The sequence below is a fragment of the Macaca thibetana genome, chromosome 5 (genome assembly GCF_024542745.1).
Source record: "Macaca thibetana thibetana isolate TM-01 chromosome 5, ASM2454274v1, whole genome shotgun sequence".
Classification (NCBI taxonomy): domain Eukaryota; kingdom Metazoa; phylum Chordata; class Mammalia; order Primates; family Cercopithecidae; genus Macaca; species Macaca thibetana.
The window spans coordinates 161,849,029-161,863,167 of record NC_065582.1 but is presented as its reverse complement, the minus strand read 5'-3'; the positions used below and the strand labels follow the sequence as shown (position 1 = coordinate 161,863,167).

At 48.8% G+C, this 14,139-nt stretch overlaps 1 long non-coding RNA gene across 1 annotated transcript; it reads right to left on the bottom strand.

Annotated features, from left to right (window-relative positions):
- Positions 1 to 2,977: 2,977 nt before the first annotated feature.
- Positions 2,978 to 4,828, bottom strand: LOC126954817 (uncharacterized). The gene is made up of 3 exons (XR_007725729.1): positions 4,768 to 4,828; positions 3,808 to 3,860; positions 2,978 to 3,019 (listed from the first exon to the last, which is right to left on the bottom strand). It is a non-coding gene; the product is annotated as an uncharacterized LOC126954817 (long non-coding RNA).
- Positions 4,829 to 14,139: the final 9,311 nt, after the last annotated feature.

The window sequence follows — 14,139 nt, the reverse complement described above, 5'->3', positions numbered from 1 at the left end:
ACTCTGCCTCAACCTTATAGTAAGTAGAGTAAGGCATTCCCAAAGATACCCATGTCCTAATCCCCAAAACTTATGAATATGTTACCTTACATGACAAAAGGAACTCTGCAGATGTGATGAAGTCAAGCATCTTTTTTTTTTTTTTCAGATGGAGTCTCACTCTGTTGCCCAGGCTGGAGTACAACAGCTCGATCTCAGCTCACTGCAACCTCCACCTCCTGGGTTCAAGCGATTCTCCTGCCTCAGCCTCCCAAGTAGCTGGGATTACAGGCACATGGCACCATGCCTGGCTAATTTTTGTATTTTTCAGTAGAGATGGGGTGTCACCATGTTGGCCAGACGGGTCTCGAACTCCTGACCTTGTGATCTGCCTGCCTCAGCCTCCCAAAGTGCTGGGATTACAGGCACGAGCCATCGCGACCAACCCAAGTCAAGCATCTTGAGAGGGGAAGATGATCCTGAATTATCCACGTGAGCCTAATCACAAGGATCCTTACCAAGAAGAGGTCAGAGTCATAGACTAGAAGATGCTGCCAGCTTTGACAATGAAGAGGCTACAGCCAAGGAAAGCAGCCAGCCACTGGAAGCTGGAAAGGCAAAGGATGCGTCTCCTCTAGTGCCTCCAGAAGGAATACAGCCCCGCCAATACCTTGATGTTAGCCTAATTAGACCCAGTTAGGACTTCTGACCTCCTGTACTGGAAGCTAAATCTGTTTTAAGCTACCAAGTTTGTGGCAATTTGTTACAGCAGCATCAGGAAATTAACACACCCCCCAAAACCTGCCAGGGCATCATGGTCATTTCAGGAAGCATGGTATTTTAAAATAAATTCATACTCGATGGGAACAGCACAGAAGGCATGCAGGATCCATAAAGGCCCTCCAGCTACCCTGTGCTGCCAGCTCCTGGAATTCTTCAGCAGGACGTCCACGGAGGCAGGACAGTGCATGGCTGGAAACACAGCTTCTGGAGCTGGCAGCCTGGGTTTATCACCCCAGCCCACTAGCTGAGACTATGAACAAGTTATTTAACCTCCCTGTGCCTTGGTTTCCTCATCTATGGAAGGAAGTGAAAATAGCACAGACTTCAAGGACCAGAAGAATTAATAGATGCTTAGGATAGTGCTGGGCACACGGCTGTTAGTTATTATTATTACTAAAGGGCTTAAAGGCCTTTTAGTGTTTTGTTTGTTTGTTTGTTTTTGATACAGGATCTTGCTCTGTCGCCCAGGCTGGAGGGCAGTGGTGCGATCTGGGCTCACTGCAGCCTCCGCCTCCTGAGCTCAAGCAATCCTCCCACCTCAACCCCCTGAGCAGCAGGGACTACAGGCACGTGCCACCTTGCCTGGCTAGTTTTGATACTCTTTTATAGAGATGGGGTTTCACTATGTTGCCCCGGCTGGTCTCAAACTCCTGGGCTCAAGTGATCCACCCACCTCAGCCCCACAAAGTGCTGGGATTACAGGCGTGAGCCACTGCACCCAACCTGAACTTTTAGTCTTTTAGAAGCTTGTTAACACTGAAGCACAGTGGAAGGGGTGGCACCTGGGAAAAGGAGAAAGGGACAAGGGAGTAATCACTTACTGAACCTCTATGGGTATCAGGCACCTTCTTGGGAACTGCAGAGGCACTATCTGATCTACTCCTCCCAGTAATCAAGAGGTGAAGCTCAGGAGGCTTAAATGCTCAGCGTTACACTGTTGGGGAGGAGAAGAGACAGAATTCAACCCAAATCTGTCAGATTCCAAAGCCCTGTCCAGAACCACACCTCAGCAATGGCAGACAGAAATTAAAGGGACTCCGTGGAGTTAATTTTCTGAGCCTGTTTTCCCATCTAGAAAGTGGGGATAAGGTGACTAATAAGCACTTCTCAGGACTACTGGAAGAACTGAAAGAGATAACAGGCATGAGATTTTTTGCAAATGGAAACATGCCATTCAGATGAAAGGGGTGAGCAAAATTACTGGCAAAGAGTCATTCCGGCTGGAATGAAATTGAGGAGAGGCAGGGGTGGGGGGTGACCCAGATGCAGATGCAGCACCTTGGAGATGGGGAACAGGACCGGAGCCAAAGACCAGCCTGGTGCATTTCCACCAAGCAGTGTGTGTTTTGGAGGCTGGCTCTGGTCAGGGCACTGTGCGAGGCAGTTGAACACTTAGCCCACGGGCCAGCCCTGCTCCCCAGGAGTGGCAGATTCCCACACACTTCCTCCTTCTTAGAGAAAAAAAGAAATGGAGGCCATGAAGGAAGTATGTGAAAATTTCAAAGAGCCACTAATTCATTACCAGCAACCACAGCTGAAATGCTGAGTAGAGTAAGTTCTGGCTCGCAGTGCATCAGCTGATAGATTTCCCAGTAAGAAGTGGCCAGGCACTTGGGGGTGAGTTAGCAACCTGCTCCAAAAGCAGATGTTTTGCAGTGACTGGTAGGTCTCTGTGCTGCATGCTCCAGACAGGGTGGCCAACTATCCCGGTTTTCCGAGGATGCAGGGGTTTCCTGGGACACAGAACTTTCAGTGCTAAAACTGGGAATGTCTTGGCCAAACTAGGACAAGTTGGTCACCTTATTCCCAGGACTCTGTGCCTCCCTTCACCAAAATCCTCCTGGAAATGCTCCCCAGCTCACCCTGCAATAGCATGGCTTTCGTGCCCTTTCTTTTAGATTCCTTACGTAAAGCAGAGATTGGCAATATTTCCAAACCAATTCCAAACACTGTCCATTCACTGAGTGCTTTACAGTTTGCAAAGTGGTTTCCCATACATTAACATGTTTGGTCTTCAGAACAATCTCAAGGCCAAGGATAATACAGATGGCTGTACTAGAAATGCTTCAGAATATCACAGACAGAAAATATAACTAGAATGACTTAAACAAATAGGTTGTTATTGTCTTCCAAAACAAAAAGTCTAGAAGTAGGCAGTTGCTGGGTTTGTGTCCTTAGCACAATATCAAGGCAAGTTGACTCCAACTCTTCCAGTCTTCCCTCATGGCTGCCACAGCACTAGATACCTGGTTTCATCCTAGGGAGGAAGAAGGCGGCTGGTGGAACACAGCCAGCAGAATTCTGCTTAGGTTTCTTTGGCCAGAGCAGTGTTACAGGGGCATTTCCAGCTGCATGGCCATTAGAGAAATGAAGTGTTTAGCTTTCTAGCTTCTGTAGTAGAGGAAGGTGAGGGATAAAAGGAATAGGAACAGTGTTGAATGAGTCACTTACAGGATGAACAGACGGCTGCTTACTACAGGGCAGACAAGGCTAGCGGGACTTGGGATCTCATGGAGCCCCGTGATTCTCAACACTTCATTGTACATTGTATCAACCGGAGCCCTTTGAAAATAATGATGCCCTGGTCTACCCCAGACAAATGAAATCAGAATCTCTGAGAATAGGTCCTAGCATAATTATCTTTCAAATCTCCCTCGTTGCCTAAAGTGTGCAGGCAGCCTTCTAAAGCTGCACTGTTCAAGTGCTAGCCCCTAGCCACATGTGGTTATTGACACTGAAATTAAGTTAAATAGTTTCTCTGTCATAGTGGCCACATTTCAAACAGTCAGTAGCTGCATGTGTCTAGTGGCTACCCTTTGTACAGAGCAGATGCAAAACATTTCCACCATCATAGAGAGTGCTGTGACTGGACAGTGCTGTTCTAGGGGAACCTGAGAGTGACAGAGCCTGTTTGGAAGTTCAAGCCGGGCTGGGCTGAGTGAGGCAAGTCAGATAGCTCTGACCCGAATGTAGTACAGAAGAATGGTTAAGGGCGTGAACAGGGAGCCAGGTGGCCCCAGTTTCAATTGCAGACCCTCCACTTACCAGCTGGGCAACTTCAAACAAGTCGCTATCTTCTCTGGCCTCTCTTTCTCCACCTGCAGAATGTGGGTGATAACAGCATACCAGCTTTAGGGGTTGCAGTGAGGACTCTAAGCTGATCCTTGTAACATGCTCAGGACAGTGCCCTGGCACATGCTACCTGCTGCCTATGTCGGCTGTTGATATTATCCAGGAGGCCTGATAGAGGGCCTCTTCCTGGGCACATCTGTGGTATTAACTCTCAACCCAAGACTTTCTCCCAGGCTTCCCAACTGGGACCCTGACACCGGCTTTTCCATGTCACCCCTTGCTCTGGGTCTGATTTCCTGGTACTCAGCCAGTCAGCCCACCCCAGGTCCAAGTATGTAGAAGGGAAAGAACGAATGAGTGCACAAACACCGAACACAGCCCTGGAGTCATTCACTGAGTAGAACCAGCCGCTCGACTTGTAACTTGGCCCTGGTTCAGCAGGTGCAGAGGGCATGGAGCAGGGAGTCAGTCTGTGTGGGCCTGGACAAGTCGCTGGGCCTCTCTGAGAATCCCTGATCTATAAACTCAGGGGTTCAGTCCAACACAGAGTACAGCCTCTCTGACAGGCATTAAATCACTGAAACACAGAATTTTCCTTCCTTGGGGAAAAATTACAGCTTCTTAACTAGGGTGCCTGTGCCCTGATCTTCCCAGGTTTCCGATCTCCCCAGGGTGCAGTAGGAGTCCTCTGTCATCTCTCAGAGCTGCCACTCAGCCCTCCCTGTCCTGTCCATCTCTCCAGGCTGCGCTGTCTAGAAACGGGGGCCAGGGCGTGCATCAGGAAGAAGACATTCGCTGCAGCAGAAATGAATAAGATGCCCCCTCCTTGCTCTATGAGGATTGTCAGAAAGTGGGGGGCGACGCCCCCTGATACAGGCCTGCTCAAACAGCCCCACCTCCCAGGGAAGGAAGGGCACTTTCAGAAGCAACAACCTTGAGCCTCAGCACATCTGCTCCTGGCGTGCGAATGCCACAGCGCGGCAGACACGCCGCGATGGGTCCCAGTCATTAACTGGCTGTCAGGTTCCTCAGATGATGGAGCTAAAAATAGCGCGCTATAGATAGAAGCTTCTCCCACGCAAACAGGCGCCGGCTGCAAATGGAAGTGGGGAGCAGGGGTTGTGCGCGGCTCTCTCCCCTAAAGCGAGGTTCGTGCTCATCTCCAGCCCCCCGCCGCTCCCGTGGGCCACGTCCTGCTTCGCTCCGCAGCATCCCCGCTCAGGAACTGCAGATGCGCCCAAATGTTCCAAACCCGCGCGGGGCGGAGGCTCATTTGTATGCCGCACCCTGGATACAAGCGATAAGGCCCCAAACACTCCAAGGAGACCGCGCAGATGAAGCCCGGCGCTGCTCGCTCGGGAGGCGAGATATTTATAGAATCCAAATATCAGCATTTTCTACCCATTTACACAAAGCAATTTCAGCCTTTTCAGATGAGAAAAGAGCAGCCCCGGCCGTCCTTCATTCGGGTGCCGGAATCACATTTGGGACCAGGAAGCCCTGATTTTATAGGAAACCTCGAGGCAGGCTCGGATTAAAGATCAATGGCGACATAAAATGTGGGCTGTCATATTTTCGCTCTGAACATGTCCTGGTAATAAAAAATGTTGTTTTAGTAAATAAACTCGGGGAGATGCATTGCCCGCTGTTTATTCTCTTCAGCTTTGGTGCTTGGAGCAAAGGATGACGAGAGAGAGAGAGACAGAGACAGAGAGAGAGACAGAGACAGAGAGAGAGAGAGAGAATGAGAATGAATATCATCTTCGGAGTCCACAGCTGAGCCTACCAGCTGCAGGGGAAGCCTCTGACCCCCTCCACCTCGTGAGCCAGCGCAGCACACTGTGTATTTCTCTGCCGAGATGCTCATTTTGCTACTTCTTTAAGAAAAGTGTGAAATGTGTTTCCAAAAAATGATGAGGCTGGCAGCCGAACAGGCTGGCTGTCAGCGCAGACCCTGGAGAGAGATAGGCATGGGGTCAAGTCCTGGCCCTGCCGCATCCTGGCTGAATGGGTCTGGGGAAGTTACCTAATGCCGCTAAAGATCAGTTTTCTCGTCTGTTAAATGGGGATATGGTAGTTCCTCCCTCATTGGGACACAGTGAGGACTAAATGATAAAATGCGGGAAAAGTCCCTGGCAGGCCAGTCAATAGTAGATTTTATTATTGTGCCCAGGAATTGGAAGATGAATTCAGGGTATCAGTGGCTATCTCCCTAGACCATAGGTCTTCAAGATTTGCTGAGCAGCTCCCAATTCGCCTGAAGTTTGACCAGGAAAAACATCACTGGGGTTCCCCCATAATCCAGTTGTGTTAAATATAACAGGCAGCCAGGCGCTGGAGCTCACACCTGTAATCCCAGCACTTTGGGAGACTGAGGTGGGAGGATCACTTGAGCCCAAGAGTTAGAGACCAGACTGGACTGCATAGTGAGACCTCATTTCTACAAAAACAAAAAAATTAGCCGGGTGTGGCAGCTTGTGCCTGTAGTCCCAACTATTTGGGAGGCTAAGGCTGGAGGATCGCTTGAGCCCTGGAGTTAGAGGCTGTAGTGAGCTATGATTGCACCATTGCACTCCAGCCTGGATGACAGAGTGAGGACTTGTCTCAAATAATAATAATAATAATAATAACAGGCAAAATATGAGGGCAGAGATCTGGGCCTTTCTGGCTTTGCAGTCTGAGTGATCCTCAGGAGGAACTTAAGAGGTCTTCCCAACATGTCCCAAAGCCCTGTTGACAGTGGGCCAGTGGGTGGCTTTCTGGGTCCAGCATGCGGTCATGCCTCATCTGAGATCTCTTTGGGAAACTGGGCATAGATCCTTGTGTATTCAGACCAATCCCCTCCAAACCTCCTGCGCATTTCTGACACCACCCTCCTCCTTTGGGCACACTAGGCAGGGAGGGACCTGGCATAGGGCTATCTTGTCTCAGGATCTCATCTCATTCCTTGCTTCTCCCCAACTCACCTTTCTCCCTGATGTCTAGCTTAGTCGTTCTCAAATTTTAGTACCATCAATATCACCAGGATGGATCCCAGACTGCTTGAGCTCCACCCGCGGAGTTTAATTCAGTATCACTGGGATTAGGGCCCAGGAATTTACATTCCTAACAAGTTCCCAGATGATGCCAAGTGATGTTGATTTCCAGACCACATTTGGAGAACCGCTGGTCTAAAGAAATTCATACATAGGATGAGGGACTGGGAAGTTCTGCAATTACTCATCATGTCTCATAGGGTCTTGATGCATCAGTTCTTTTGGTTTTGTGGGCCTGGATCCTCTGAAATACAACAATAAATAATTATAAATGTAGATGAGTGTTCTGTAGGGAAACTCAGTGTGCCTTCAGAGAGCACACAGCGGGTCCTGATTGAGGGTCAGGAAGGACTGCTTTAAAGACACGACAATAGAAGCTGAGGATTAGGGTGCATAACATTAGTTAGATGAGGAGCCAGGGAACAGCATTCCAGGGAGCAGGACTGGACTATGTTTGGAGCCACATTGTCATGGGTTTGTTGCTCAAAGAAACAAACTAACAGCTGTGGTTTCATTGAGCCTCAATAATAAGAGGTCAGGGCCAGGTGCCATGGGTGATGCCTATAATCTCAGCATTTTGAGAGGCTGAGGTGGGAGGATCACTTGAGTCCAGGAGTTTGAGGCCAGGCTGGGCAACATACTGAGATCTCATTTCTACAAAAAAAATTTAAAAATAAGCCAGGTGTGATGGTGCATACCTATGGTCCCAGCTATCAGGAGGCTGAGGTGCGAGGATCACTTGAGCCTGGGAGTTTGAGGCTGCAGTGAGCTGTGATCGAAGCACTGCACTCCAGCCTGGGCAACAGAGAAGACCTGTCTCAAAAGTAATAGTCATAATTATAAAAGGTCAGAAGAGAGACCCAGGCCCTTCCTTCTCACCTATCCCTGCCCCTTCCTCCTCCCCTGTCTCCCCTCCTATCCGCCCTAGCACCATCAAGTCCTGTTGCTGGGTGCCCTGCTTTAGTTGACTCTTGTCTTCATTGTACATTGTTTCAGTTATCTATTATCACTGCATAACAAACTCTAACATTTAGTTCTCCCAGTTCGTGGGGTTGGCTGGGTGGTTTGGCTGCTGGACTCACCTGGGCTCACTCATGCAGCTGCAGTCAGCTAGTAGCTGGTGAGGCAGCTGGGCTCTGGCTGTCTGGGCTGAGCATCTCTCTCCATATGGTCTTTCACTGCTCATTCTTCATGGCATGGCCATGTCAGGGCAATATTCCAAGATGGGCAGGACGGAAGCACAAGGCCTTCCAAGGTCCAGGCTCCGGAACCTACCTACTTGTCACTTCTGCCACATTCTATTGGTTGACAGTGTTGGCCTTAAAGGAAGAGGTTGAAGCATGAAATATAATTTTAAAAGTTTGCTTAAGCCAAAGTGAGGACAGCTGCCCAGAAGACTCAGACCCAAGTAACCTAGGCTATGCGCTTCATTCTGCCTTTCTTAAAAGCAGGTTTTTAAAGGCAAAGAAGGGGGACAGGGAGGGAGAGGGCTGCTACAACACTGTCAGGAATCCTCACTGGTTTACAGAAATAACATTGATTAGGGATTGGCTATACATTGTGAAGCTATAGGGTATGGGTTATAGTGTCTGGTGTGGCATTACTAGGTTAATTTACAGTTCCTTGTGGTAATAGCAAGCAGTTTCAAGAGATGAATGCATAGCTCAAAGTGAAGTGTAAGATGTGAGTGCTGTCTCATTGTCTTGTCTCTCTGGGCTTGATCATTTAAAAGGACTTGCATTCCTCAGATAGAAGTTCTTTTCTTTTTCTCAGGGGAAACCGCAAGGCAGAGGAGCAGAGAAAAGGAGCTTGTTTCCTCCTGTTTTCTTCCTGTTTCCATCTGCACAGCCTCAGCCGCAGTCTTCAGCCTTGCAGCAGTGGTTGGTTCCAGCTTTCTCCTACCCTTCCAGAGCCAGCCTGGATACCAGCTTTACAGGGCACCTCCTCCATGCCTCTAAGTCCTCATAACCCCGACCTCTTCTGATTCTCCAGTCTTAAGGATGGAAGCTGCTTCCTTTAGTTACTACCCCTTTGAGATCTCAGTGGTCCCACTTTGCCTTTTCAATACTCGGTTCAACTACTTCCTTGTATTAAACTAGCTCTGTTAAAATAATAGATGTGGCCAGGCACAGTAGCTCATGCACGTAATCCCAGCACTTTGGGAGGCTGAGGTGCGTGGATCATTTGAGGTCAGGAGTTGGAGACCAGCCTGGCCAATATGGAGAAACCCCATCACTACTAAAAATACAAAATTTAGCCAGGCATGGTGGCATAAGTCTCTAATCCCAGCTACTCAGGAGGCTGAGGCAGAAGAATCACTTGAACCTTGGAAGTGCAGGCTGCAGTGAGCCAAGATCACACTACAGCATTCCAGCCTGGGCAACAGAGCAAAACTCTGTCTCAAAAAAAGAAAAAATAGATGTAGTTTCTGTTTTCCTGACTGAACCCTAATATTTAGTATATCAACAAAAATACACTCTGCTGCAAGTATCAGATACCCAACTATTGGTGAATTAAACCGTAAGGTAATTTACAATTTACTCAAGAAAAGGCCTGGAGGTTAACAGTCTGAAGCTCGGTTTAGTTTCTCAACAAAAGATCCAAGTTCTATCTTCCTACTCTGCCATCTATGGGTGGTTGTCTTTTCATCCTCATGCTTGTTACCTCATGGTAGCAAGATGACTACTATTGTTCCAGATATCATGACTACATTCAAAAGCAGAAAGCCAGAATCTCTTCTTCCTTGGCTCTCAGAACTTCTTCCTTGGCTTGCTCTTCCTCTCTTTCTCAAAATTTCCCCAACAGACTTTCCTTTACATCTCATTGGCCCAGCTAAAACAATGGTCACACCTAGCTGCAAGAGAGGCTGGTAAATTTAATACTTAGCAAAGGAGGATGGGATTACCATGATGGGCTGAGGTCAATCATCGTTCTACCCCTGGAGCTCTACCTACTACTACCTGAAAGAAAAATCAGGGCTCTCTCCTCAGTGGAGAGTGGGAAAGGGGTATCAGGAGTGGGATTGCAGCTGAGAAAACATTTCTGCATCCACCTGCTGGCCTTGACTGCCTTCCTTGACCCTGGAAGATAGATGCACTGGCACTTAGCTTGCTTCCAAGTTTCCTTATCCATGGTTTGCTGGAACCTCTGGGTCCAACCCACACAGCTCAGGAAAGCAGACTGAGAAACAAACCCTGACACTCCTGTACTTCCACATGCAGGCCACTGGACAGGCCTAAGCTCCAGAGCTTCTGGGCCTCTGCAGCTGGGCTTGGCTTCCACACTGCTGGTTGAAGGCTCACTTTCTCTTCCTCCAAGCTTTGTCTCTCCAAATGTACCCTGGGTTGTGAGGCAGAAGAAAAACATAGGTCTTTAGAAAATTCACAGTCTAACCAGCAGCCTGTGTCCCTTTCTTCCTGTGACTGCCCATTTTCCGGCCTATGTTAAATAGTGAAATGAAGGAATTTAGAAAAAAGAGCAATTTCTCTCCCTTCAGGGCTTGGTTTTTTCAAAACAAAAGAGGGCAAGAAGCTGGAAAGCACCACCTCAGGCTTGTGTGGTGGCCGGCTCCCCCTCCCTCCTCTGCTTCATCATCACTCGAGAGCCGAGTTGTGAACAGGCTGTGGGTTGGGTTCCCTTGGGGGCCTGTAGCCTCTCCTGAGCCCTGACTACCCAGTGGAAAAGGTGCAAGCTCTGCGTGCTCTATCACACTCACGCCTGTCTGGATATTCCTAGAGCTACCCACTCCAGCCATGGCTTCTGGGAATGGAAAAACAAAGACCCCAGTACATGACCTTTTCAATCTCTCTCTATTGCCATTTCTCTCCCACAACCACTGTCTCCCACCCCCCAGGGACAGACGGAAGGTGATACAGTGTTGACGTGTGTCCCTGCCCAAATCTCATGCTGAAATGGAATCCCCATTGTTGAAGGTGGGGCCTGGTGGGAGGTGATTGGATAACAGAGGTGGATTTCTTATGAATGGTTTAGCACCATTTTCTTGATGCTGTCCTCATGATCGTGAGCTCTCTCGAGATCTGGTCATTTAAAAGTGTGTGGCACCTCCACCTGCTTACTCTTGCTTTCACCATGTGAGATGCCCACTCCGTCTTCTCCTTCCACCATGATTTTAAGTTTCCTGAGGCCTCCCAGAAGCCAAGCAGATGCTAGCATCATGCTTCCTGTACAGCCTGCAGAACTGTGACCCAATTAAATCCCTTTCTTTAGAAATTTCTTTAGAAAGTACCCAGTCTCAGGTATTTCTTTATAAAAATGTGAAAATGACCCAATACAGACAAGGGATTCCCATCCCCTTTATGTTATATTTTCTTTTTCTTAACCCTAGCTAAGCCACGGTGGTTTGTATTGGTCACTGCTCCATTCCCAGGGCCTGGCAGGGTCCTGGGCAAACAGTGGGCACTCACCAGCTGCTCTCTAGATAAGCGAAGGCCTCTGCCCCCTCCTCTCGCTCTGCCCCCATACCCTAGGATGCTCATTCTTCCTGGCAAACCTTACTTGTCCTTCTGGGTCCAGCACACACTCCTGTTTTCCAGTAAGCCCTCTCTTCCTTTCTGGCAGTCAGGACTTGGGGAGCTCCTTCTTTCTTGGTGGGCCTCTCCCTGAGCCTCATCCCCTGACGGCTCTGCTTAGAAAGCATTTTATTTGACTTTATGTTAGAGCAAGTTGCACACATGGCCCACTCCCTTTCTGGGTGTTTGTCACACATTGACAGGAATGGGAGAACCATGCTTGGCACATAGTAGGTGGTTAGTATTTGTTAATCTAATCATAATTATTAATATTATGTATTATAAATTGTATATGTAGTATACCTGTATATAATACCTATTATATATTGCAAACATACAGATATACTAAATACATATACACAGATATACTATATATACCATGTACATATTTTATGTATATGTATATTTTAACGTGTATATGTAACATGTGTATATAACATATGGATTATATATTACAATATATAATTGCACACATGCAGATATACTAAATTGCATATATATAGATAAATTATATATACAATGTACATATTTTATGTATATGTATATTATATATTATAATATGTGTATATGTAATATGTGTAATAACATATGGATTATATATTATGTATAATAATTCTGATAATGAGCCTTCCTTTGTTCCAGGCACAGGTCTACATTCCTTTTTCTTTTTTTTGAGACAGAGTCTCGCTGCGTCACCCAAGCTGGAGTGCAATGGTGCGATCTCGGTTCACCGCAACCTCTGCCTCCCGGGTTCAAGCAATTCTCCTGCCTCAGCCTCCTGAGTAGCTGGGATTACAGGCCTGCGCCATCATGCCTGGCTAATTTTTGTATTTTTAGTAGAGAGGAGGTTTCACCATGTTGGCCAGACTGGTCTGGAACTCCTGACATCTTCATCCGCCTGCCTCGGCCTCCCAAAGTGCTAGGATTACAGGCGTGAGCCACAGTGCCCAGCCAGGTCTACATTCTTTGCATATTACCTGGCTTCATCTCCCCAGCAGCCCGGAGGGTTGCCTAAGGCCACGCAGTCAGTGGGTGAAACAACAGAGATTCTGGTATTGGAAGCTTCCTGGTTTGAAAAGTGCATCCTAAGGAAAGGGCGGGTGGCCTTTTGCCCTTGGTAAATCCGGGAAGGCTTCTTAAAGGTGGGGGTGGGTTCGCTGGTTAAGGGAGAGGAAGAGTGTTTTCTTGGTGGGAGGTGGCAGAGAATAACCCGGAGGAGTGAGTGGTCCTGGGCACAGCCGCTTGCTCTTCGCCTGTCCTCCACTCATCTGGCCTTAAGTCAGCAACATCAAGAGCAACTGCTTTATCTGGTTCCAGGGAATGATGGTTCCGACGCACATTACACCCATACGCTGACTGCACCAGCCCTGCGCCGCTGGAAATGCGCCGGTCTCAGCCTATCAGAGCTCTAGTGAGCGGTTCCGGCGGGTTATCAGGACGCATTACTTCCCGCCTAAGCATTCAGTGAATGGCATAAATGCCATCCACTGTGGCTAAAGGGCTCCTGCTCCATCTGCATCATTTCCGAGGCTGTCAGTCGGCGTGACATGTGTGCGCCGGGCCTCTCGCCACCATCTGGCAGCCTCTTGGAAATCACAGCTCCCTCTGCACCCCCCCACCCCGTGCTCCATCAGGAGCGGGGGCCTGAGCCAAGACCGTGGGTAAAGCAAGATCGGGACTTAGGCGCGCCTGTATGGTGATAGCCAGGATTTAGCCGCCTCGATTGCTTTCTGACATGTCCATAGCTCTTCCGGGCTTTAACTCTGCAGCCGTTGAAGCCGCAGGAGGCAAGAAGCAGAAACTGCATTTTCCACAGTGCACGTTTTGGGGAGGCCCATTCTTCAGGTCTAGAGGCAACGACCTGGGAAGGTTCCAGCAGCTGCCACTGCTTCCAATGCCCTGCCCTGGGGAACTCCCCCGGGCAGGTGGGGAGTTGCCCGACCCAGGCAAGGGGACGGTCACTCGGATAGAGAGCAGCAAGAGCGTGCTCTCCTCTGCGGCCACCGAGTAGGCAAATGGAAGTCCTCCCCTGAGAATACTGAAAAATCCCAAGAGAATTTCGCATTTCATGGACAACTTAGCCACAAAGATTCCCATGGCGGCTGGCGGACGGACACGTCAGCTGCCACGCTTAGCCAGTTCTCTAAATCCCGCAGACCAAAGAATGTTCTCCCACAGCGAGGTCACACAAGAACCAGGGAGAGTGATTTCGCCTCCTGACACCAGAACAAAGGGGCTGATGTGAGGGTGTAAAGGGCAGGGAGGGTGCTAGATGAACGGGTTATTTGTTTTGAGGCAAACCCTAAATCCCCCTTCTCTATTTGACTCCAACATCTACTAGGTGGGTGTTGTCCCGAGCCATGGCTCCCAAGTTTCGCCACGTCAAGGAATTTCCTGTTGGAGGTGTCAGGACCTGCCCAATCTCAGGAGCTCCGAGACTGCTTTGTGGTGAAGACAGGAAAATGCACTTTTAATAAATATTCGTTCAGGGTTCTCTTGCAGGTAGTTCTCAGCTGTAGGTTAAGAAACCGCAGCCACTGCCCAGAGTCCCTTCCTCCTTCATGGACTCTCTCCCTGAGGGGTGAGGCTAGGATGCCAACCGCCAATGCAGTGAGTGAGTGCCTGCCTCGTTGAGGGAGGTCTCACTGCCCTGCGCTTCCTACTTTCCACCTTAGACATTGTGTCGGCTCCCAGGACACGCCCTCTGTAACCTATCCCGTGGGGGACCTTCATTTTCCTGT